Below are 25,948 nucleotides of genomic sequence, written 5' to 3' on the forward strand. Positions count from 1 at the left end.
GCCAAGTCTGAGGTCCAGAGCACTCTGGAAGACGTTTTCTTCCAGGATATCTCTGTAGTCTGTACATGGCCGCATTAATCTTTCAGGTGGTGATGAGCAGCGCCTGGTTTTCTCCACACATTCCACTTAGAATTATCACCAAAGTGTTTTATCTTTGTCTCATCAGACCAGAGAATTGTTAGCAGCGGGTTAATCAGCGTGATGTCCACAGTGAGCAACAGAGAATATTCATTTATTGAGAATTAAGAACATCCAGCTTTCAACATGAGAATAGGATCAGTCTGGTTTCTGGGAGAGGGAGAGAGAAAATCTGCTGTGACCTTCAGCTTCCAGCTCCACACTAGAATACACACACTGGGAGAAGGAGGAGGAACATCCTGTCTGTGAATGAGGACTTTTTTTTTTTTTTTATAACTTTATTAACATCTGAACAATATGCATGCAGACATAAAATCACATCATATTAAACAAACAATAGTTGTTGCAATACATACAGATCAATATGCAATAGGCCAACAAGAATCTTATTTCTCATAGTCTGGGAGTCCTTCATGTGTTTTTTTGCAAACTCTATGTGGGCTTTCATATGTCTTGCACTGAGGAGAGGCTTCTATTGGGCCATTCTGCCATAAAAGCCCGACTGGTGGAGGGCTGCAGTGATAGTTGACTTTGTGGAACTTCTCCCATCTACCTACTGCATCTCTGGAGCTCAGCCACAGCGATCTTGGGGTTCTTCTTTACCTCTCTGGCCAAGGCTCTTCTCCCATAATTGCTCAATTTGGCTGGACGGCCAGGTTTGGGAAGAGTTCTGGTGGTCCCAAACTTCGTCCATTTAAGGATTATGGAGGCCACTGTGCTCTTAGGAATCTTAAGTACTGCAGAAATTATTTTGTAACCTTGGCCAGATCCGTGCCTTGCCACAATTCTGTCTCTGCGCTCCTTGAGCAGTTCCTGTGATCTCATAATTCTCATTTGGTCTGACATGCACTGTGAGCTGTGAGGTCTTATATAGACAGGTGTGAGCCTTTCCAAATCAATGAGAAAAGACTGTCTGGAACACCAATGTCTGTAAACTAGGTGCTAGCTTAAAAAACACATAACTATAGTAAAGTGAAAAAGCTGCACACTAAACACTATATTATAAGGAAATATTGGTAAAGCATATGTGCCGCCCCCATGCCAGCAGTCGGCGCTGCTCGGATCCGAGCCTTCAGGGGTGGTGGCTCGAGAGTCCCCGGACCCGGGGGTCTCGCAGACACGCCGAATAAATGGGGGAACGTAGATGTACGGGCTAGGCCGTAGTAAGTTCGTGACGCCACCCACGGTGTGTGGTGAGGTGGGACACCACCGCTGCTGTATTGGGGCACCCGGGGGAGATATTGTACAGCAAGTTGTTAACCCCTCCATGGGCAGGGACGGTAGCCCCGGGACCCGGTGGCTTGATGCAGGGGATGGCGTCTGCAGGGGGTGCTGATGTACTCACTGTTAGTAAAACACACAAGTCTCTGGTAAACCAAGGTGATGGTGGCCGGTGCCGCGGCCGGTTGCGTTTGGGTCCCCCATCTGGCTAGTGGTCTTTACCCTTTCCCTCCCTGCTTTAAGGTGGACTTTCCTAGTTTGAAACTCAGGAGTCCGCTCCCGGCTGGATGTGGCCTAAGCAGCCGTGCCCGCAGACGCTGGCCCGTGGGATCTATGGGCCTTGGTGGTGACCTCTTATCCCTAATCGGTGGGCTGTTGTCTTCTATGAGGGACTTTGGGTGGGACAGGACCTCTAGTCCTGGCCTCAATTGGTTAATTAACCAGTTCCGCTTGATTCTGGTCCTGGCTTCAGGGTCTGAGTACCCCCCTTTGTGCTCCAGTTTCCGGGTCGGTTCCCCGTGTCGGTACCGGCGAGCTACAACACTGTCCCAGTCCAACTCGGTTCTGCCAAGCCGTCTTCCTGTCTCCTGCTGATGGAGACCACCGTCTGCCTCCTAGCCAGTGGCACCAGAGCTCCTACCCTGGCACCGTTCAACTTGAACTCTCCTGCTGGGGCTACACTCTGCTCCAGCCCACACTCCTCTCCAAACTCCTTTCTGACCTTAACTGTTGTTTTTCTCGCCCGGGGCTGTCTGGACCCCCAGTGGGTGTGTCCCAACTGCCTGGTCACGCCCACTGGTGTGTCTATCTTTCCCTAAGGGGGGGTGACTAGGGTTTGTGGTTGGCTGTGTGTTTCCTAGTGAGGGAACGGTGTAGTGCGGGGGTCTAACTGTGACTACCTGGTTTTGCCAGGGCGTCACATTCCCCCTTGTTTAAACACAGACCGTCCGCGGGCTGTCCTACCACCACCATTTATTTAACTGGAAAAGATAAAAGATGAACAGTTACAAGTATAACATATTTACAGTAAGCATATTTTGTTTTCTTCCCTTACGGGAGGCATGTTACTTTAACGTTGCACATATAAAACCGGGACGGGACGGACCGGGTCCTTCTCACTTCACCCACCCAAAACAACCTAGCCCTGATGCCACCTCTAAAACACAGGTTGGCACCCCTTGCCCAAGTCCAGGGTAGGTCCGGGTGTTCATGATTTTAACAAATTTCATTCATAGTACCATTTAATATATTGAAACCATCACATATCATCCCCTGTATTCTGAGATGAACTTGTTTAAACATATGAGGGGTATATATACAAATCTCCTTGCATGTGATTCATAAATAATAGTTATTTGACTTTTTTACTGAAAACGCAAGAGAGATAACCTTCATATGGTGGACAGAAAAGCTGCATGTAAATAAGAATCAAAGTGCTCTAATTATAGAGAAAATGTATATGTCCCATTATATGTAAATGCCAAAATAGGCCTAATGTTTATGTACTTTACAAAGAAAAATAATCTTTATACAATGGACACAAAAATAGAGCATAATGCAGAGGTGTCAAGTCTCACAGTGAAAGAGATCCGATCACTCGGAGTGGTGTGAGGGAGGCTCTATCAACACTAGGTAAAAATTATACCATCCTTCTGCATGTTTACCCTATATGGGCTTTGAAACACTGGTTTGTGAGGAATGATCGGATCTCTTTCACTGTGAGACTTGACACCTCTGCATTATGCTCTATTTTTGTGCCCATTGTATAAAGATTATTTTTCTTTGTAAAGTACATAAACATTAGGCCTATTTTGGCATTTACATATAATGGGACATATACATTTTCTCTATAATTAGAGCACTTTGATTCTTATTTACATGCAGCTTTTCTGTCCACCATATGAAGGTTATCTCTCTTGCGTTTTCAGTAAAAAAGTCAAATAACTATTATTTATGAATCACATGCAAGGAGATTTGTATATATACCCCTCATATGTTTAAACAAGTTCATCTCAGAATACAGGGGATGATATGTGATGGTTTCAATATATTAAATGGTACTATGAATGAAATTTGTTAAAATCATGGATGTCTTTGTGATAGACCCTTCAGTTTACACCTTTTTTCACAATTTTTAATCATGTCCTTGTGTCTTTTGTGTACATGTTTTTTTTAATCATGTTAATAAAGATTGAATATTTTGCACTATAATATGGTCTTTTGAAGTGATTATAGGGATATATACTTAGTAACGCTCCAAAGACCACCACAAAAAGAGTTTTTGAGTACTGATAACTTCCTTGTGAGTAAATAGGTCCGGGTGTTGCCCAAACGGGTCGGGTAAAAAGTTCTTTATCCAGCAGTCCTTTTTCAAGGGCTCCATGTCCAGGGGACCCCTGACCCGGATGGTAGTCACCAGTTTTGCTGGTGACAGGGCCTCGGCCGACTCTACCGCGGGCCCGTCCTCCAATCAGCCTCTCCAGAGACTGCGGCTTGGTGAGAAGGTTGGTCAGGGACTATTTACAAGACCCAAAAGTTTATGGGCTGGCTCGCAAGTTCAAAGCCATTATCTTTTAACTATAAAACTGGGAACTAGAAAGCACACACAATCCCAACGGGGACTTTAACTGAAGGTAGCCGGGAACCGCTACCTAAACATCTTCATACTCGGGGCTGGAGAGTGGCGGAGAGGGGTGGACGTGCAGCTGGGCACCCATTCTCACCCTCCTTCTGACGTCAAGGGCAAACCACCCTCTCTCTCCGCAGTGCCGGGTGTAGATCACTAGCTCCCTGGGCTCCAGGTCCCGGTTAGGGTGGCCGACGGGCAGATGAGGGGCCACGTCCCTTTGGGACACAAATATCTCGACCTCCATGCCCGGCTCGTATATAAACCCCCATCCCTTTCGGCCTTCATACGTCGGGCCCCTCACCCAGAACGTGGCATTCCTCAGATTGTCGTTTTCTGTGTAGGTCCGGGACAGGACCTCCGCCTTCCGTTTCTCCCAGGCGGCGATCTCCTTTCACAGCTATTGCCGCTGCCACTCCCAGTATGGAGCATCGGCTGCCTGCTCCGGTTCACCCTGTGCGGGGGCTGGGTCCTGGCTATGACCGGCACCTTTGGCAATGGGGAACCCCGCTGTGACGTGGCCCGCTCTGCTGCCTTGCAGCTGCATCCCCGCTGCACCTCAGCCGAGGCCGGGAATCTGGGAGCGACCAGCGTTGCCCACTGTGCTGACTTCTGGTCGGGGACCGCCTCCGCCGTGGCCGGGCGGACTGCCGGGGCCGTTGTCGTCTCGGGTGTGGCTTCTTCCGGGACCGGGATCGCTGTCGGGTCCAAGGCTGGACGGGGCACCTTCCGGGCGCTGGTCTGGCGTGTAGCCGGTGTTGGTGCCGGGGCGGTGACGGGCTTGCTGCTGGCGGCTTCCACTGGCTGGTCCTCGCGGGCCGATGGAACGGATACCGCTGCCGATGTTGGTGGCAGCGGACCGAGCAGGGGGTCAGAAACAGGTACGGGCGGCGAGGGAGGCAGCATGGCGGGCAGGGGCAGACCGGGCCCCTCAGCCTGGTCGGCCAGTCCCTGGGGGACATAGGGGCGTGGGTCGCTTACCTACTCCTCCGAGGCTGCCTCCACTTTACGGGCCCGAACGGCTGCGGCCAACTCCGCCATCTCGGCCATCTATCTTTTAAGCAAAAAGCTCGCCTGCGCCTGGATCCAGCCGCACATTCGCTCCGTCTGGGCTTCTACCCAGTCAGCTGTTCCAGGCATGGGCTCCTGCACTGCGGGCTTGCCAGACGGGTCGGCCATGCTGAACAGTCGGTGGTATCCAGGAACAGGAAGGGTGGCAGGGTCCTGGAGTCCCTGCCCTTTATCTGCTCGGTCACATGTCGCAGAATCTTCACCCGCCCCCCCTTGGTCTTTTGCCGGCACTTCTTTCTGCGGCCTGTAAGTTTCGTTTTGCGACTTCCGGGCTCGCATTCTGGCCGCGTTCCCAGAGGGTGGGGCTTCGGTTTTCGTGCCCTTTTCTCGGGGAAGAAGACGCTAGGCTATAGTTTTCTCGCCCAAAATGGCGGCAAAATGGCGACTTCTGAAAATTTGGCAACGGATCACCACTGACTGTCCAATACAAGGCGCACTTCCACAAGGTAAATGGATGGGTAAGTATCCTGTTCGTAGCGCCAAGTTTCGGGGTGTGCCGCCCCCGTCCCAGCAGCCGGCGCTGCTTGGATTTGGGCCTTCAGGGGTGGTACCTCGAGGGTCCCCAGACCCGGGGGTCTCGCGGACACGCTGAATAAATGGGGGGACGTAGATGTACGGGCTAGGCCGTAGTAAGTTCGTGACGCCACCCACGGTGTGTGGTGAGGTGGGACACCACCGCTGCTGATAAGGGGCGCCTGGGGGAGATGTTGCGCAGCAAGTTGTTAACCCCTCCGTGGGCAGTGATGGTGGCCCCGATACCCGGTGGCTCGGTGCAGGGGATGGTGACCGCAGGGGGTGCTGGTGTACTCACTGTTAATAAAACACACAAGTCTCTGGTAAACCAAGGGGATGGTGGCCGGTGCCGCGGCCGGTTGCGTTCGGGTCCCGCACCCAGCTGGTGGTCTCTATACTTTTCCTGCACTGCTTTGTGTAAGGTGGAGTTTCCTAGTGTGAAACTCAGGAGTCCGCTCCCAGCTGCATGTGGCCTAAGGAGCCGTGCCCGCAGACGCTGGCCCGTGGGATCTATGGGCCCTGGCGGTGACCTATTATCCTTAATCGGTGGGCTGTTGTGTTTTATGAGGGACTTTGGGTGGACAGGACCTCTAGTCCTGGCCTCAATCGGTTAATTAACCAGTTCCGCTTGGTTCCGGTCCTCGCTTTAGGGTCCGAGTACCCCCCTTCTGCTGAGCCGTCTTCCCGTCTCCTGCTGACGGAGACCACCATCTGCCTCCTAGCCAGTGGCACCAGGGCTCTTACCCTGGCACCGTTCAACTTGAACTTTCCTGCTGGGGCTACACTTAGCTCCAGCCCACACTCCTCTCCAAACTCCTTTCTGACCTTAACTGTTGTTTTTCTCGCCCCGGGCTGTCTGGACCCCCAGTGGGTGTGTCCCAACTGCCTGGTCACGCCCACTGGTGTTTCTATCTTTGACTAGGGTTTGTGGTTGGCTGTGTGTTTCCTAGTGAGGGAACGGTGTAGTGCGGGGGTCTAACTGTGACTACCTGGTTTTGCCAGGGCGTCACATTCCCCCTTGTTTAAACACAGACCGTCCGCGGGCTGTCCTACCACCACCATTTATTTAACTGGAAAAAATAAAAGATGAACAGTTACAAGTATAACATATTTACAGTAAGCATATTTTGTTTTCTTCCCTTACTGGAGGCATGTTACTTTAACGTTGCACATATAAAACCGGGACGGGATGGACCGGGTCCTTCTCACTGCACCCACCCAAAACAACCTAGCCCTGATGCCACCTCTAAAACACAGGTTGGCACCCCTTGCCCAAGTCCAGGGTAGGTCCGGGTGTTGCCCAAACGGGTCGGGTAAAAAGTTCCTTATCCAGCAGTCATTTTTCAAGGGCTCCATGTCCAGGGGACCTCTGACCCGGACGGTAGTCACCAGTTTTGCTGGTGACAGGGCCTCGGCCGACTCTACCGCGGGCCCATCCTCCAATCAGCCTCTCCAGAGACTGCGGCTTGGTGAGAAGGTTGGTCAGGGACTATTTACAAGACCCAAAAGTTTATGGGCTGGCTCGCAAGTTCAAAGCCATTATCTTTTAACTATAAAACTGGGAACTAGAAAGCACACACAATCCCAACGGGGACTTTAACTGAAGGTAGCCGGGAACCGCTACCTAAACATCTTCATACTCGGGGCTGGAGAGTGGCGGAGAGGGGTGGACGTGCAGCTGGGCACCCATTCTCACCCTCCTTCTGACGTCAAGGGCAAACCCCCCCCCCTCTCCGCAGTGCCGGGTGTAGGTCACTAGCTCCCTGGGCTCCAGGTCCCGGTTAGGGTGGCCGACGGGCAGATGAGGGGCCACGTCCCTTTGGGACACAAATATCTCGACCTCCATGCCCGGCTCGTATATAAACCCCATCCCTTTCGGGGTTAAAATGCCGGACCTGGCCTTCATATGTAAAAAAAAGTTTTAAAAAATAAAAAATAAAAAAAAAACCTAAAAGTTCAAATCACCCCCCTTTCACCCCATTAAAAATGAAAGGGTTAAAAACGAAATAAATATACACATATTTGGTATCGCCGCATTCAGAAATGCCCGATCTATCAAAATATAAAATCAATTAATCTGATTGGTAAACGACGTAGTGGCAAAAAAAATTCCAAACGCCAAAATTACGTTTTTTGGTCACCGCATGTTTTACGCAAAATGCAATAACAGGTGATCAAAACAGCATCTGCGCAAAGATGGTACCATTAAAAATGTTAGCTTGAGACGCAAAAAATAAGCCATCACTGAGCCATAGATCCCGAAAAATGAGAATGCTACGTGTTTCGGAAAATGGCGCAAAACGTGCGCCACTTTTATTGGACAAACTTGTGAATTTTTTTTAACCCCTATAAATAAATAATAAACCTAATAAACCTATACATGTTTGGTGTCTACAAACTCGCACCGACCTGAGGCATCACATACATACATCAGTTTTACCATATAGTGAACACCGTGAATAAAACATCCCAAAAACTATTGTGCCATCACACTTTTTTTGCAGTTTTTCCACACTTGGAATTTTTTTACTGTTTTCCAGTACAATATATGGTAAAACCTATGGTTTCATTTAAAAGTACAACTCGTCCCGCAAAAAACAAGCCCTCATATGGCAAGATTGACGGAATAAAAAAAAAGTTACGGCTCTCGGAAGAAAAGGAGCAAAAACCAAAAACGCAAAAACGGAAAGTGCCCAGGGGCTGAAGGGGTTAAAGCACCTGTACCAACCCGCATGCGGCAAACCGCGGCAATACCGAGAACAATACCGCGATAAAAACGCAGCAAGCCACGGCAAACCGCATGCAGTTTTTGGGTGCAGTTTGCCGCGTGTTTTTACCGTGGGTGCAGTAATCTTTCAGACCCTGTGGAATTTTAAGAAAATTCCGTTTTCCAGTGCACACAGGGCCTTATAAGAAAATATTGGTAAAGAATAACCGCTGTAGAAATATTAGAATGATGAAAAATACATTTGGCTAACTGGAAAAAATGGAAAACATGAAAAGTGATAATTGCATAACTGCTAAGGATATTTGGAGTAAATAAAAAATTCCTTTTGCCGCTTCCGGAGGATAAATGGGATAACAGTTCAAGTTTGCAAAAACTTCGAGAACAAGAGTTTATTAATAGGTTCAATAAAAAACGGACAATTACGATTACAATTGTCCATAATTGTCCGTTTTTTATTGAACCTATTAATAACTCCTTGTTCTCGAAGTGTTTGCAAACTTGCACTGTTATCCCATTTATCCTCCGGAAGTGCCGAAAGGGATTTTTTTATTTACTCCATTACCCACGTGGGAGCACCTGTTCAGGAGTAGGACTCTCATTGTTTTTCCCAAGGATTCGTGCTGTATACTGGAGGATTTGAAAAGAGTTGATCCACTACACAGATCATACTAGCGAAAACAGAAGAAATCTGCACGGTGAGTGTAAAATTCGTACGATCATTGCAATCTGTGTTTACATACATCTACATTTAGATTTGGCGCCCCGTTGTCCTCTTCTTTTTTTCTTTCCTTTATTCTGCTAAGGATATTTGAAATAGAAGAGATATTTAGCAAAAATTTACGGTTAGGTTCCCGTTACCTTGTCGCTGTAAAAATAAAGTAAAAAACATGTGAAATAGCTTATTCTTTTACTATTTCACAGCAGTTGTAATTTTTGTCACCATTTCTAATTAATACATTATATGCTAACATGAATAGAATCATTCCAAACTACAACTCATCCCACAAAAACATGCGCTAATGCTGCTATGTCTACATAAAAAAAAATATGGCTCTAGGAGGAAAAATCAAAACCGGAAAAGAAATCGCCCAGTCTAAATGGGTTAAGGTAGTAAATTCTTAGAAAGCTTCTGGCGAACTTGTTTTTGAACTATAAGTGCCAGTTGTAAAGACTTGCTGAAGCGTTTAGAACACTTTTATCACATTTTTCGGTACATGCTTACAGGCCTGTCAACCATGCATACATTCATGTACAGCTACTGTCAAGGTAGAGATTTAGGTGAAGATAGCTAATGGTATCTTCGTTCAGGATATGCAGAGGTCGGTGCCGTATTAGCTGTATATCAGTGCAGATATTAATGAATCAGACAATGATCACACAAGACGTGCTCTTTCCTTGAGCCAGCGTCACCAACTGAATTCGTGTATTGGAAAAAACTTAATTATACAGAATGCATCATTGACCTTGGAACTAGACCAGGGACTCTAGGGAGTATTCAACTCCCTAATTTTTCCCAGTATATTATAAAATACATCTCTGTTTGTTATACATCCTTTCTGTGTGAAACTACTGATAAGGCCTTTGCTCATCATTATGAAGACTTTCATTGTTTGTACATCTGTTCACTCATCTTTGGTAACCCCTTCATGACTATACAGCTTAGAATCATATTATGGCATTTGTGAGATTGTCATATCGACACACAGATAATTATGCAACTACATCTACATTTTGATTATTTACATACACAGATATTCTTATTACGTTTGAACAAAATTTATAGCTTAGGCTACCTTCACATTACAATATAGTACTAGAGATGATCGAATTTCATCAAAGTTCTTTAACTTCAACAAATCTGTACAAAACTTTACACTCTGAGGTCTCTTAGAATTGTTTATGCATTTTTTTGCTGTGGGTTTTTGCCACAGTTTTCTGCCAGGAGGTGCACATTTGGTGCTGAAATCGTCTGCACCAGATTTCAGCACCAAATTTGCACCTTTTGGCAGAAAAAAAACAAAACATTTTTTGCATTTTTGGTCCATGGGATGCAAATTTGGTGATGAAAAATTTACACCATATTCCTGCAGCCAATATACATCTCCTGGCAAAAAAACATGTTTTTTTTATCGCATTTTTTGCCATTTTTTTTGCCGCGGATTTTTGCCACGATTTTTACCACATTTTTCTGCCAGGAGGTGTACATTTGGTGCTCAAATGGTTGCTCCGGATTTCAGCACCAAATTTGCACCTCCTGGTAGAAAAAAAAAAACATTTTTTTTTTTCATTTTTGGGCCAAAGGATGCAAATTTGGTGATGACATTTTTTCACCATATTCCTGCATGTTTTTTTTTTTTTATCTGGCAGGAGGTGCAAATTTGGTGCTGAAATTTGGTGCAGACGATTGGGTGCAGCAATATGGTGTAAAAATTTCAACACCAAATTTGCGTCCCTTGACCCAAAAATGCAAAAAACATGATTTAATTCTGCCAGGAGGTGAAAATTTGGTGCTTAAATCTGGTGCAGATGACTTCAGCACCAAATGTTCACCTCCTAGCAGAAAACGGAGGCAAAAACCCACGGCAATAACATCGGCAATAATGCGCAAAAAAAATGCATCTTTTTTGGCCAATAGGTGTACATTGGGTGCAGGAATATGGTGTCAAAATGTCATCACCAAATTTGCATCTCTTGGCCCAAAAATGCAAAAAACAGATTACTCGTGGTTTTGGCTGCACTCCCTGACTCCCGGCTGACACTGTGAGTGCAAAACTTCTGGCGAGGAGTAGGACACGGCCCCGTACTTGAAGACAGAGTGCTTCAGGTCACCAGAGGTCATAACACGGGAACCCTGGAACTGAGTGACTGCTGCTAGCTGGGTCCATCTTGTCAGTGTTTCCCAGAGCCTGGAGAGATGGGACATGTTTTTGGTCTCTCCAGGTTTGGATGTAGCAGAGCCAGGACTGTCGTGGGATGTCATGTGGATTACGTCGGAACTTCAGTGTGTTGGGGTTAATAAAGTGAAAGAGGGTGCTTTTTGTATTTTATTCCAAATAAAGGATTTTTTCAGTATCTGTATTCATTTACTTTCACTAACAGATTGGTGCTGGGGTCTCATATACATTTGCCATCACTAATCTAGAGCTTGATGTCAGTTGTGTGATGTCTTTTATCTCCTCATTACCTCGATTGCCACCACATCAGGGCAATCGTAAAGAGCCGGGTAAAGTGCAGAGCTTGTCCCATCTAATGGATGTGACAATCTTGGGCAGCTTCAGGTTGTTATTTTTATGATGGGGGGCCTAATAACCATAGGCTTCCCCAGTCTGAAAATACCAGTCCAAGCTGTTGGGCTTTATCAAAGCTGGGTATCAAAATTGGGGGGATGGCATGCCGTTTTTTTTAAATTATTTATTTAAATAGTTAAAAAAAGCCACATGTGGTTCCCCTTACTTTGATACACAGGCAAGATAAGTGCATACCTGGGGGCTGCACCCTATAACCATATGCTTTATCTGTGCTGGATATCATAATATGGGGGACTCTACAAAAATTGTTTTAGTTATTATTTTTATACCATGATATTGACCCACAGACAGTTGCACTGCTTTCCCCGTCCACCAGCTATCCTGGTGTCTGTGAGTGGAAACAGTCAGACGCTTTCACACAGACTGGGGGCACGTCAGACTGCAACCAATCACAGGCGCCAGGATGGCTGGAGGGCGGGGAAAGCAGTGCATATGGATGAGCAGCCCAGGGAGGCCACAGGAGCACCGTACAGCTGCGTCGGAGCAGTTTACAGCCACAATGGAGCCACAGTAAGTATGAAGCACTCGCTTTATTCTTATTTTCATTATTTTCCTTTATTGCTTTTAAATTCTCAAGTGCCAGATCTGGATCAAACACCCGGAATTCCGGGCCCGGATTCAGCACCCAAGCACCTTTGAAGCCACGCGGATCTGGACTTCTACAGTCCGGATCCGCCCATCGCTATATATAAGCAATCAAAACATTATATGCACCCCAAGATCATTTAAAAAAAGCAAAAAACAAACCCTCATACATGGATAAAAAAAAAAGTTAATAGCCTTAGAAAATAGTGATGCAAACTAAATAATTATTGTACAATTTTTTTTTCACCACTTGAAAAACATGTAAGTATGGTATTTCGATTATTGCACTGACCTGGAAAATAATGTTGCCTTATGATTTTCACTGTAAAATGAACGCTGTAAAAATAAAGTAAAAAAAACATGTGGAATGGCTTTTTTTTACTATTTCACAGCAGTTGTAATTTTTCCCCCATTTCTAACTTCAATACATTATATGCTAAAATGAATGGAGTCATTCCAAACTACAACTCATCCCACAAAAACATGCGCTAATACTGCTATGTCTACATAAAAAAAAAAATATGGCTCTTTGAAAAAGATGAGGAAAAATCTAAACCGGAAAAGAAATCACCCAGCCTAAATGGGTTAATGTAGTAAATTCTTAGAAGGCTTCTGGTAAAGGCGAACATGTTTTTGAACTATAAGTGCCAGTTGTAAAGACTTGCTGAAGCGTTTAGAACACTTTGATCACATTTTTTGGTACATGCTTACAGTGCTGTCAACCATGCATACTTTCATGTACAGTTACAATATAGTACTAGAGATGATCGAATTTCATCAAAGTTCTTTAACTTCAACAAATCTGTACAAAACTTTATACTCTGAGGTCTCCTAGAATTGTTTCCAACTCTGACAATTTTTTAGCAGCACTCAAAATTACCAATACCTAGTTAAATTGTTCATGGGCAAATTTTTAGCAGGCACTCTAAAGTACTAATACCTATTGAGATGGTTCATTGGCAAGTTTTTAGCAGCCACTAAAAAGTACCAATACCTAATTAGATGGTTCACTAGCAAGTTTTAACAGGCACTAAAACTTATCAATACCTATTTAGATGGTTCACCGGCAACTCTTTAGCAGGCACTCACAGGACATCAAACGTAGATGCCCGAAAACCCTTTGAATTAGCAATTGGAACAGCAGGATGAGCTACACCTTGAGACAGGAGTTTGATCACCTCCTAAGCCAGAGCACGGTAAGTCTGCTGATTTTTATAATCTGTAGTCTTCCCTGTGTGATCTCAGGGCACTGATTGCCTGACTGTGTCCGGTTTTCAGGGTCTCTGTAGACAGCAGACAGGTCTTACGGCTGTTGGACATATTAATTGCGGAAGAACCGTCACATGTTCAATTGCCTGCTGCCTGTTGTGTGTTGTCTAGAGGGGAGATTGACTGGTAGTTAGGAGAGCAAGGTGCTTTGTGAGCGTCATCTGGAAACATAAAAGATATTGTTGTGGTATAGTTTACGGTTGTCACCTGTGGTACAGTTTATGGTTCTGTGAGGAAGTACGTGAGACTGCTGGTACGTGGTAATCTTGGGGCCTAGCGCAGTGTAGTGTGGAATGGCTGGTACGGATACCATTGGGGCATAGCATTTAAGTTGCGTGGTTTGGCTGGTACGTGGTAGTCTTGGGGCCTAACGCTAGACGTGAAGTGGCTGGTACAGATACCATTGGGGCTAAGCGTAAGCTTGGGTGATATAATTGGTGTGAGGTGTCTTGGTGTCTAGATAGAGCGCTGGACGTGAATCGGTTAGTACTGGCACCTTGTAGCCAGGGGTGGCATCATTGGTGTCTTTGTGAATTACGGACCATGTAGGAACTGGGCAGGGACACCGTGACGAGGCGCCTGCTGAAGACTTAACAAAACTTTACTTAGTGTTCAAGTTGTGAGTCATCTCCCCTGTTATTTTGTTTGTTGGTGTTTTTTATCTTAGTCTGCATAGAAAAAGATAAATTGATGTAGTTGTGTCGTATTAACACTAGGCCAAATTCAGATGGCAAATTAGACGCATGTACAACAGTTGAGACTCATAAAAAGTCATGTTAAATAATGTAATAAGCTTGTGAAGAAATATGGAATGGCAGAAGGGGGAGGTTACAGTGTAGAAGAAATTGTTTTGAAGAAAAAAGGTGTTTTGGAAGACAATGAATTGTTATATGCTGCTTGAGCATGGGGAGGGTTTCTGAAAGTTTATATAGTGTCTATATAGAGAGAATTGGTAGAAGGGGAAAGGAAAAAGAAAGACAGAGTTTTGAGTTATGTATATTACAAAACTGTACCTTGTGAGTGACCACCACCATATAATGGCGATGGTGTGGTATGGGCCTATTCTAGTTGTGATTGGAAAAATCCAGATGAGAGTCAACTTTGTTGTGGATGTGGGGATTCTAGGCCAAAAGTTTTGATAAACCATGTGCTATTCCTGTTGGCAGCCATTTTAGGCCATCTCAGCATGTGTTATTTTCAGATTTTAAAATGGTGGTCAAGGCATGGTTAAGACAAAGAAAGGAAGCGAGTGGGGGATGTATAAATAAGACCATGTGTTGTGGAAATGTTTAAACAATAGACCTGGTGGACTACTACATACTTAGACAGAAAAATAGGTGTTTTTATCTAGAATTAGAATATATATATATATATATATATCTGTGTATTTTTATATATATATATATATATATATATATATCTCAAAAGTACAGACTACAGAAAATAGAGGAAAAAGAGTTTGAGCAGATGTGGGGTCAGTTTTCCCTTTTTCCCTGCCACATGCTCCTACAGATGCAAAATAGTGGACGAAGCACATGGTGGCCAAGGCATGGTTGAGACAAAGAGAGAAAGTGAGTGGGGGGATATGTAATGTAACCAGAAGACCATAAGTTGTTTGAATGTCTGAACAATGGAGAAAAAAGAAATGGCACTTCCTTGTAGGGATATCAAGAGAAATAGGGGTGCTCTTCAGGTTCCAAAGCCGTACAATGTAATTAAACAAGGCACTCCCGAACTTGAAAGTGATGCAAGTTTATTTAATGTGCATGAAAAAACAATGGATTGGATGGAGTACTACATAATTGGACAGAAAAATTAGAGTGCTTTTAACTGTAGTTGGACCAGGACTGTAGATATGTGTATATATACTGTATGTATGTGTGTGTGTATAATAAATATATATGTGTGTGTGTGTGTGTGTGTGTGTGTGTGTGTGTATGTGTATGTATAAAGCACAGACTATAGAATATAGGGGGGAAATAGTTTGAGCAAAAGTAAAATCAGCTTCCCCTCACCTTCCACATGCTTCAACCACCCTTAGACAAAGAAGCCATGTGCTGTGCAGCCATCTTTCTTTAGCCCTCAGTGAAGTTGACAAAACTGCACCCACTGAATAACATATGAAGTGTTAGTAAGGGTAACTGCACATATTGATAAAGTAATATTTGGGAGTCGGGACAGTCATGAAAAGAATATCAAATTAGTAGGAAATTAGATAAAATGAGAATTTGCAATGTGAGTCTCAGGGATCAAAATGTTAAAGTACGATACAATATTGAAGATGATAGATTAAAGAAAGCTCTTAGTAAAAGTTTATACTACTAAAAGATTGAATATTGCAATAAAAGAATATGAGAAAAAACATTAAATAAACGTACCTTAAAAATAGATTTGAGGGAAAATAAAAAATAAAAAAAATACTCCAGTTATGGATGGGATGAATGGATCCTGAGAGTTGCATGTTTTAATAATAAATAAATAAATATATCCAAGGGAGGAGAGAGATTTTGGCTTGTTAACCTGTGTCCAGCAAAAATGAGAAGCCCTGTTTGGTTTTGGCTTCAGGGGGTAGAGCAAAATACAGGTTTTCCCAGCTTGTAGAACAAAGAACAGGATTCTTTGTCTCACCTTACAGGGGGATCTATAAGACAGCTGTGAAAGAGCAGCCCAACCATAGTAAAAAAAAAAGGGTTACTAATTTTATCCCAAAAGAATAAAATTAATTGCGAACATGTTTGGATTTATTGATAGATACTCGAGCATAGAGGTCTGTTATTCAGATAATATTCTATGGCAAATCAGCATTTAATGGTGATTTGCTTGGAAAATTAATTTTTATTTCATACATTTATTCCCAGATAGCCAGTATTTAATTGTTCTAGATTTTTCTCCCTCCATGGACATACAGAAGTTATAGTATACATTATCACAAAGATGCTGACAATTCGCTGATAATGTCCTCAATTTTACAAATATGAACGGCTCTATCTCCAGAGGTTGTGTTGCATTAGTTATAATCTTTATTAATAATCTAATTTATTAATAATTATAATAATTTGGTTTAAGGTACATGGATGATTTACGGCATTCTGTTTTTATGATATTTCATGTCTTGAATCATCTGTTTTCTTTTTGTAGAAAGAAAGATTGCAATGCAAACTTCGGTGGTTCAAGCAAAGGTTAAAAAGCCAATGAAATGGTTTTCCATTATTAAAGGCCGCTTTACACACAACGATACCGCTAGAGATCTCGTTAGCGATATGACACGCTCAGATCATTGCTACAATTTGCCAAGATCGCTCATAGGTTGTTTTGTAGCGGTCACACGTACCCAACTCACAAGCGATGCAACATCGTTCAGCGATATATATTGTTTGACCAAGGCGGTCGTGTGGACACTGTCACACAGCAGTCCTCCCAATGATTCCAGCAACGACAGAGGCATATAATTGTCCATTGCATACATCCTGGCTTGACACCAATCAGAGCGGAGGAGGCATGGAGCATTGCTTGTGACGACACACCCGCATCGCTGATGACAGACGCACTAACGATGTTGTTCGTCGTTGGCAGGGTGTCATCTGTAGCAATATGTCTGCTGCGTTCGAAACGACGAACAATATTTTGAAACTGAACAACGTGTCAACGATCAACGATTTTCGCTATTTTTAAGATCGTTCAGAATCACTCGTAGGTGTCACACGCAACGACGTCGCTAACGACGATGGAAGTGCGTCACAAAAACCGTGACTCCGACGACATATCGTCAGAAAAATCGTAGCGTGTGACGGGGCCTTAAGTTACAGATAAACACAATATTTATGCCCCAAATGTAGAGCTCCGGTGCCACACACTTTTTGAATCTAATTATGCTTTGGATAATAGATTCAAAAAGGGGGGGAAAGATGATGTGCAAAGTCAGTCATCTATTTTTAAGGTTTTAATTTGTTCACCTGGTCAGTTTTTCTATTAAGTTTTGTTTATATTTTTATCTGTAATGGAGGATACAGCAGACATACGTATATATCATGATTGCTCTGATATAACAAGAATTGTCAGGTTTTGAACATGTCTCAGATGAGCCCATTGCTAATGCAAATTTTGAGTTTTTCCATAGATGGATCCAGATACCAAGATGCTGGTTGATTCTACACTGGATATGCTGAAGTTACACAACATGAGGTAATAAAAATTGAACCACTCGCTCCTCTTTCAGCAGAATAGGAGAAAGATGAAGATTTGCAATAGAGATGAGCGATGTTCGATTTGAACCATTCGGCAATTTCAAATTTGAGTGATTTTAGGCGATGTTCGAGTCGTTCGACGAACTCGAACGATTTGCTTCAAGTTCGGCCGTTCGAGTTACCATTCGATAACGGTTCGAGCACCAAAAGCATGGCTTTTCACAGTAAGTCTATGTGTGCACGTTGTGTATTTGAATGTGTCCTGCGTTCCCAGCACAATCCCTCGCTCTTTCCTACTCACCGATCACAGGCGTGGCGCTGCACGGCTGTCACAAAACCTTTTTCCTCTTTTGAAAATGGCTGCTGCTCATTATTCAATCTGGTATTCCCTGCTTTGCCCACCCACAGGCGCCCATGATTGGTTGCAGTCAGACATGCCCCCATGCTGAGTGACAGCTGTCTCACTGCAACCAATCACAGCCGCCGGTGGGCAGGTCTATGTCGTGCAGTAAAATAAATAAATAAATAATTAAAAAAAAAAACCTGCGGTCCCCCCAATTTTGATACTAGCCAAGGTAAAGCCACACGGCTGGATGCTGGTATTGTCCAGATGGGGAGCGCCACATTATGGGGAGCCCACTACCCTAACAATATCAGCCAGCAGCCGCCCGGAATTGCTGCATCCATTAGATGCGACAGTCCCGGAACTCTATCCGGCTCATCCTGAATTGCCCTGGTGCGGTGGAAATCGGGGTAATAAGGGGTTAATCATGACAGGCGTCTCCCCGAGATACCTTTCATGATTAACGTGTAAGTGAAAGTAAATAAACACACACAACGAAAAATCCTTTATTTGAAATAAAAGACAAAAAAACACCCTCATTTACCTCTTTATTAATCCCCAAACAACAATCCAGGTCCGAAGTAATCCACACGACGCTTTCAGCTCTGCTACATGAAGCTGACAGGGAGCGCCGTAGAACACGAGCGCTCTGTGTCAGCTCCACGCAGCAACAGAGGTCAAGATTACCAAATCTTCCAATGCTTTGCATTAGAGGCAGTGGCTCAATGGGTAGAGCTACTGCCTAAGGAGAATTAGTTCAAGTCCTGGCCCTCCCGGTAAAGAATTTAGTTTAATTTATTTTTAATTTTAAATTATAATTATTATTTATTTATAATTATAATTTAATTTAATTATTCACTGAGGTGAGGAGCCGGACATCAGCTGTGAGCCGCGGGACACACCTCTCTAAAATCGGAGCAGTTCACGGAATGAGGCTGCATTGCTCTCTCCTCTCTCTCTTCTCTCTCTCCTCTCTCTCTCTCTTTTTCTCTTTTCTCTCTCTCTTCTCTCTCTCTCCTCTCTCTTCTCTCTCTTTTTCTCTCTTCTCTCTCTCCTCTCTCTCTTCTCTCTTTTTCTCTCTTCTCTCTCTCTTCTCTCTCTTCTCTCTCTCGCCTCTCTCTCTTTTCCTCTCTTTTTCTCTCTCTTTTTCTCTCTTCTCTCTCTCCTCTCTCTCTTCTCTCTCTCCTCTCTCTTCTTCTCTCTTCTCTCTCTTTCTCTCTCGCTCCCTCTCTCTCTCTTTCTCTCTCGCTCCCTCTCTCTCTTTCTCTCTCTCTCTTTTTCTCTCTCTCTCTTTTTCTCTCTTTCTTTTTCTCTCTTTCTCTCCCCCCTCTCTCTCTCTCTCTCTTTTTCTCTCTTTTTCTCTCTTTTTCCCCCTCTCTCTCTCCTCTTTGTAGCTGAATAATCCACTTCTGGATTCTCTACTGCAATACAGAGGTCAAGATTACCAAATCTTCCTATGCTTTTCATTAGAGGCAGTGGCTCAATGGGTAGAGCTACTGCCTAAGTAGAATTAGTTCACGAGTTCGACTCCTGGACGTCCTGGTAAAGAAATTAATTTATTTTTAATTTTAAATTATAATTATTATTTATTTATAATTATAATTTCATTTAATTATGCACGGAGGGGAGGAGCCGGACATCAGCTGTGAGCCGCGGGACACACCTCTAAAATCAGAGCAGTTCACGGAATGAGGCTGCATTGTTCTCTCCTCTCTCTCTTCTCTCTCATCTGTTCTCTCTCTCTTCTCTCTCTCTCTTCTCTATCTGTTCTCTCTCTTCTCTTTCTCTCTGTTCTATGTCCTCTCTCTTCTCTTTCTCTCTCTCTTCTCTCTCTCTCCCTCTCTTCTCTCTCTCCCTCTCTCCTCTCTATCTTCTCTCTCTCTCTCTCTTCTATCTCTCTTCTCTCTCTCTCTTTTCTCTCCTCTCTCTCTTCTCTCTCTCTCCCTCTTCTCTTTCTCTTCTCTCTCTTCTCTCTCTCTTCTCTCTGGCTCCCTCTCTCTTCTCTCTCCTCTCTCTCTCCTCTCTCTCTTCTCTCTCTTCTCTCTCTCTCTCTTCTCTACTCTTCTTTCTCTCTTCTCTACTCTTCTTTCTCTCCTCTTTTCTCTCTCTTCTCTCTTCTCTCTCTTTTCTCTCTCTATTTTCTCTCTCTTTTCTCTCTCTCAGACCTGGCAATGATCAGCTGATGCGGTCACCTGATGGAATCAGCTGACACTATAAGTCGAGCGGTGAGGCCGGCTTTTTACCGCCCGGCCGGCTAAACTATCAGCTGCTCTGTCGGACAGGAGTCTGCACAGACGTGTGTAGTTTTTTGTTTTTTTTTTGCACTGATGCATCAGCTGATTGTATAATAGCCGTTTATACAATCAGCTGCTGTGTCAAGTGATTCAGGCCCTTGAACCTGACACATCATCTAAACGCTTTGCCTTCCAGCAAACCGATCAAATGATATTGGATCCGGATTGGACGGCGCGGGACCCTTGACCCAGGATTACTGCGGAGGGGGGTTCTTTATTTCAATAAAGATGGAGTCCCTAATTGTGTTGTGTTTTATTTCTAATAAAAATATTTTTCTGTGTGTTGTGTTTTTTTTTATCTGTACTAGAAATTCATGGTGGCCATGTCTAATATTGGCGTGACACCATGAATTTCGGGCTTAGGGCCAGTTGATAATATACAGCTAGCCCCAACCCCATTATTAACCAGCGAGCCACCCGTCACCAGGGCAGCTGGAAGAGTTGGATACAGCGCCAGAATATGGCGCTACTATGAAAGTGCCATTTGCTGGGGTGGCTGCGGACTGCAATTCGCAGCAGGGGTGCCCAGAAATCTTGGGCATCCTGCGCTGAGAACTCCAATAACCAGCTGTCTAGTTGTACCTGACTGGACACAAAAATTGGGCAAAGCCCACATCATTTTTTTTTTAATTATTTCATGAAATTCATGAAAAAAAAAGGGCTTCCCTATATTTTTGGTTCCCAGCTGGGTGCAAATAGCAGCTGGGGGTTGGGGGCAGCCCGTAGCTGCCTGCTGTACCTTGCTAGCATCCAAAAACATGGTGAAGCCCACGTAATTTTTTTGGGGGGCAAAAAACTCCTGCATAAAGTCCTGGATGGAGTATGCTGAGCTTTGTAGTTCTGCAGCTGCTGTCTGCTGTCTGTCTGTATGGAGGAGAGCAGACAGCAGCTGCAGAACTACAAGGCCCAGCATCCTCCACACAGGACTGTATGGTGGAGGGAGAGGCAGGGGGAGCAGAACTGCAAGGCTCAGCATACTTCATCCACTAGTGTATGCAGGAGAGCAGACAGCAGCTGCAGAACTACAAGGCTCAGCATGCTGCATCCAGGACTGTATGCTGGAGGGAGAGACAGGGGGAGCAGAACTACAAGGCTCAGCATGCTCCATTCACTAGTGTATGCAGGAGAGCAGACAGCAGCTGCAGAACTACAAGGCTCAGCATACTCCATCCAAGACTGTATGCAGGAGTTTTTTGCCCCCCCAAAAAATTACGTGGGCTTTGCCATATTATTGGATGCTAGCCAGGTACAGCAGGCAGGTACGGCTGCCCCCAACCCCCAGCTGCCTATTTGTACCTGGCTGGGAACTAAAAATATAGGGAAGCCCTTTTTTTAATTATTTCATGAATTTCATGAAATAATTAAAAAGAAAAATGACATGGGCTTCGCTCCATTTTTGTGTTTAGCCAGGTACAATTAGGCAGCTGGGGATTGGAATCTTCAGCACAGGTTGGCCCGAGCTTTCTGGGCCCCTCTGCTGCGAATTGCAGTCCGCAGCCGCCCCAGAAAATGGCGCTTTCATAGAAGCGCCATCATCTGGCGCTGTATCCAACTCTTCCAGTGGCCCTGGTGACGGGTGGCTCGCTGAGTAATAATGGGTTAATACTAGCTTTGTTTTACTAGCTAGTATTAAGCCAGAGATTCTTAATGTCAGGCAAGTTTGACCCAGCCATTAAGAATCTCCAATAAAGGGTTAAAAAAAAGACACTACACAGAGAAAAAATACTTTAATAGAAATAAATACACAGACACACTTAGAGACTCCATGTTTATTACTCCCTCTCACCCCTCCACGATCCTGGTCTTCTGTCTTCTTTCTCCTTCAACCCATGCAGCTCTGCTACATCAGACAGCACTGCATGGGAGGAAGACGCTGCTGCTCCCGTGCAGTCTAATCACTCAGTGAGTGAGCAGAGGCTGCGGGTTGAAAGAGGTGATGTCACCGCTGCCACCGTTGCTATAGTAATCTGACAGGCGGGTTACTATAGCAACGGTGATCTCCGATCACCTGATTCCCGGTGCCGCTATTCACCGGCTGTGGCATCCAGTCCTTGCATGTGGGCTGACTCTGTAAAGAGCACTGACATACAGGAACGGGGAGCCAAGCATGTGCCCGAGTATATCGCCAGTACTCGCCGAGTATACGGAGTACGGAGATGCTTGGGCAAGCACCGCATACTGGCGATATGCACTGACAGGACTTAGCATGATGTCATAGCCATGTGACCAGTCTGTAACCAATGAGATCATACACATGTGACTGGTCACATGCTATGACATCACGGAAAGGTCCCATCATCAGTGCTCGTTACCGGGAGGACACAGCGATGATCGGAAGGAGAAGCGGCGGGAGACAGTCTGCAGGACTCGTCGCAGGACCTGTAAGTATAATGGCAATGTTTATTATTAACTGTATGTGTATATGTATACTGTGTTTGTATGTGTTTGTGTTTGCCTGGCATTGTTTTCAATGGGGTTCGAAGGTGTTCGTCGAACATTCGTCGAACGTTCGACCAACACACCCGCCGTTCGACGAACCGACCCGAACTCGAACACTAGGGGGGTGGCTCATCTTTACTCCTGATATACCTAGAATTGGTCACAGAAGAGAGCAAAGGCTTACCATTGTTCATCTAACGGACCGCTTCTAAAGAGTGGGAGATGCGCCTTTAGGCTGATGTGTTAGGGGACCATGGTAGGGTCAGAAGGTTAATAAAGTATTTAGGGGGGACTGTTGAGGAGACCCATTGGATCAAATACTTAATTAACGTCTTGACAGGGGATTACAGGAAGTGTGTCAATTTGCCTTACTTGAGCCAGGTTTTCAGATATAACTAAGATGGCCACCGATGACATCATAGACCCTCCCATCAGCATGGATACATCAGAGGACAACATAGACCCTCCCATCAGCATCACCATGGATCTGTCCAATGACGTCGTAGACCCGCCTACGATGACGCCCACTAATCAGCTCATTGACTAACACTTTGCTCAATCCACTGACCAATGGACACATCCAAGTATGCCCACTGTAGGGCTGACCATGCCCCTTTCCTAGCATTTATAAGAGCATGTTCTTGGAATAAATCAGTCTGTTCTGGGCCAACCTCGATCGAGGAAAGATGAATAGCCGACTGTGTGTGTCTGATGTCATTTTTCAAGCATGCACTCGATCAAACATTAATTAGAATCAGGCAGTAGGCAACGAGTGAACCCTGGTTAAGTCTTCACCCTAACACAGTTACTAAACAAAGCCAATTATTATCAATTTTTCACAAAAATGCTAAAGTACCCAAGCTTGAACTGAACAGGGAAATGCTAGTACCAAATTTGAAATTGGCGAACACAAACTGAACAAGTTCGCTCATCTCTATTCTTGGAAACTGTTTTAAAGTTTTCTTGGGTAAATTTGTAAGACAGAACTTCATAGTCCACGTGTAGTTTACAGGAAGCTTCCTCTAAATGTCAAAATCTTTGGATAATTATTGACCCTTTCACAATATGGTTAACAATTCGGATGTCCAAAAAAAGAAACATAAGAATCATTAACTGATGAGATTACTATTTTAGTTCCTGTGATGCACTCAAGTTCATGACTGCAAATCTTGGGGTAGTTAATTAACATGACCTTGTATTAGGTATGCTCTAAGTTCTCTTCTTATGGATATTTCATACTAGTTGTATATGCTATGTGCTGCATTGATTTTTGTGTAAATACACTAAAGGCTGCTTTACACGCTGCGACATCGCTAACGATATATCGTCGGGGTCACGTCGTTAGTGACGCACATCCGGCGCCGTTAGCGACATCGCAGCGTGTGACACCAAGGAGCGGCGATCAACGATTGCAAAAACGTCAAAAATCGTTGATCGTTGACACGTTGCTCCTTTTCATAATATCGTTGGTGGTGCATGCCGCTGGTTGTTCATCGTTCCTATGGCGTCACACATCGCTATGTGTGATGCCGTAGGAATGACGAACGTCTCCTTACCTGCGTCCACCGGCAATGAGGAAGGAAGGAGGTGGGCGGCATGTTCCTCATCTCCGCTCCTCCTCTGCTATTGGGCGGCCGCTTAGTGATGGTGCAGTGACGTCGCTATGACGCCGAACGCACCTCCCCCTTGAAGGAGGGATTGTTCGGTGGTTACAGCTATGTCGCTGAAAAGGTATGTGCGTGTGACTCTGCCATAGCGATAATGTTCGCTGCGGCAGCAATCACCAAATGTCGCACAAACGACGGGGGCGGCTGCTATCGCTAGCGATGTCGCAGCGTGTAAAGCACCCTTAAGGGTCCATTTACACTGCAAGATCATTGTGATCAAGTGTACTTAGGAATGCTAGTTTCATGATAATCTTACAGTCTAAGGCTACATTCATACAACAGTTCCGTTTTTGCGGTCCGCAAAACAGTCCTGTTTTTCCACTGATGCAGCCGTGTGACAGTCATTCCGTTCTGTATACGGTCCGTGTGTCAGCCATGTGATTTCTTTCTTTTTTTGCAGACCGCAAAAAACCCGGAAGGAGCGTTACATACTGTCCTTGGTATCTGGCCAGATGCTCGTCCCCATATAAAGTCTATGGGGAACAGAATCTGGTGCAAAGTGGTAGGAGCAAACGCTACATACTCACCGATCACCGGGCACCTGTCACACTGCTCCCGCGGCAGCTCTTTGCTCTTCCTGAGCCTGCCGCTCATTATGCTTATACATATTCACTGCTTCCCTTACTCACCAGCGTCTGTGATTGGTTGATGTGCCCCCATGCTGAGTGACAGCTGTCTGACTGCAACCAATCACAGCCGCCATTCTAAATCGTACAGTAAAATAAACAATTTAAAAAAAAAACAGCGTGAAGTCCCCCCCAATTTCGATACCCAGCCAAGGTAAAGCCTCACAGCTTGGGGCTGGTATTCTCAGGCCGGGGAGATCCACGCTATTGGGAGCCTCTGTTACGGGGGGCTGTCTGATAATAACCTAAAGGAGTATCAGACAGTCAGGGTCCACCGTGCAAAGACTTTGCTGCAGACTATGGCAGAGAGCAATACCTCTGTTAACTCACAGAAGGATATAATAAGAAAGTAAAGCAATTCCTCCCTTACTTGGAGGGTGTGTGGAATGATCTCTGTTAATAATCACAGAGACAAAGGCAATGTGTGCGAAATGGCACCTACCTAGGTCCGCTCTTCTAGTTGTGCAAAAGAGACGAACAGCAGCGTAAGCCGCACAAAGCTCCTACCTCTGTTCGCTCCCCTAGTGTGCGAGGATACGAACAACTGCCAGACGCAGTATAAGGAACGTTACCCTAGCGGCAACGTCCACCTACGTGTCGAATCACAAGGCCCAGCCAGACCATGTGCCTCAGGCACCTGCCTATGTCCGCTCCCCTAAGAGGTAAGGATACGGACAGCAGCCGAAGCTGTAAGGTATAAGAACGCTACCCTGCCGGTAGCGCTCACCTAGCATAGACAGAGGAATGCCTAGAGGAACGTGCACAGGGCGTCTACCCTCATGCATGAACCAAGAAGACTGAGCGCCATGCGGCGTGTGTCAGGGTCTTATATAGACTCTGTGCCTCATCCAAGATGGAGGACACCAGGGCCAATCCGCTGCCAGAACGACAAGAGTGACGTCATGCTGGCCTATCACCGAGCAAGGCGTCACAAGC

The sequence above is a fragment of the Anomaloglossus baeobatrachus genome, chromosome 1 (genome assembly GCF_048569485.1).
Source record: "Anomaloglossus baeobatrachus isolate aAnoBae1 chromosome 1, aAnoBae1.hap1, whole genome shotgun sequence".
In the NCBI taxonomy this organism is placed as follows: Eukaryota; Metazoa; Chordata; class Amphibia; order Anura; family Aromobatidae; genus Anomaloglossus; species Anomaloglossus baeobatrachus.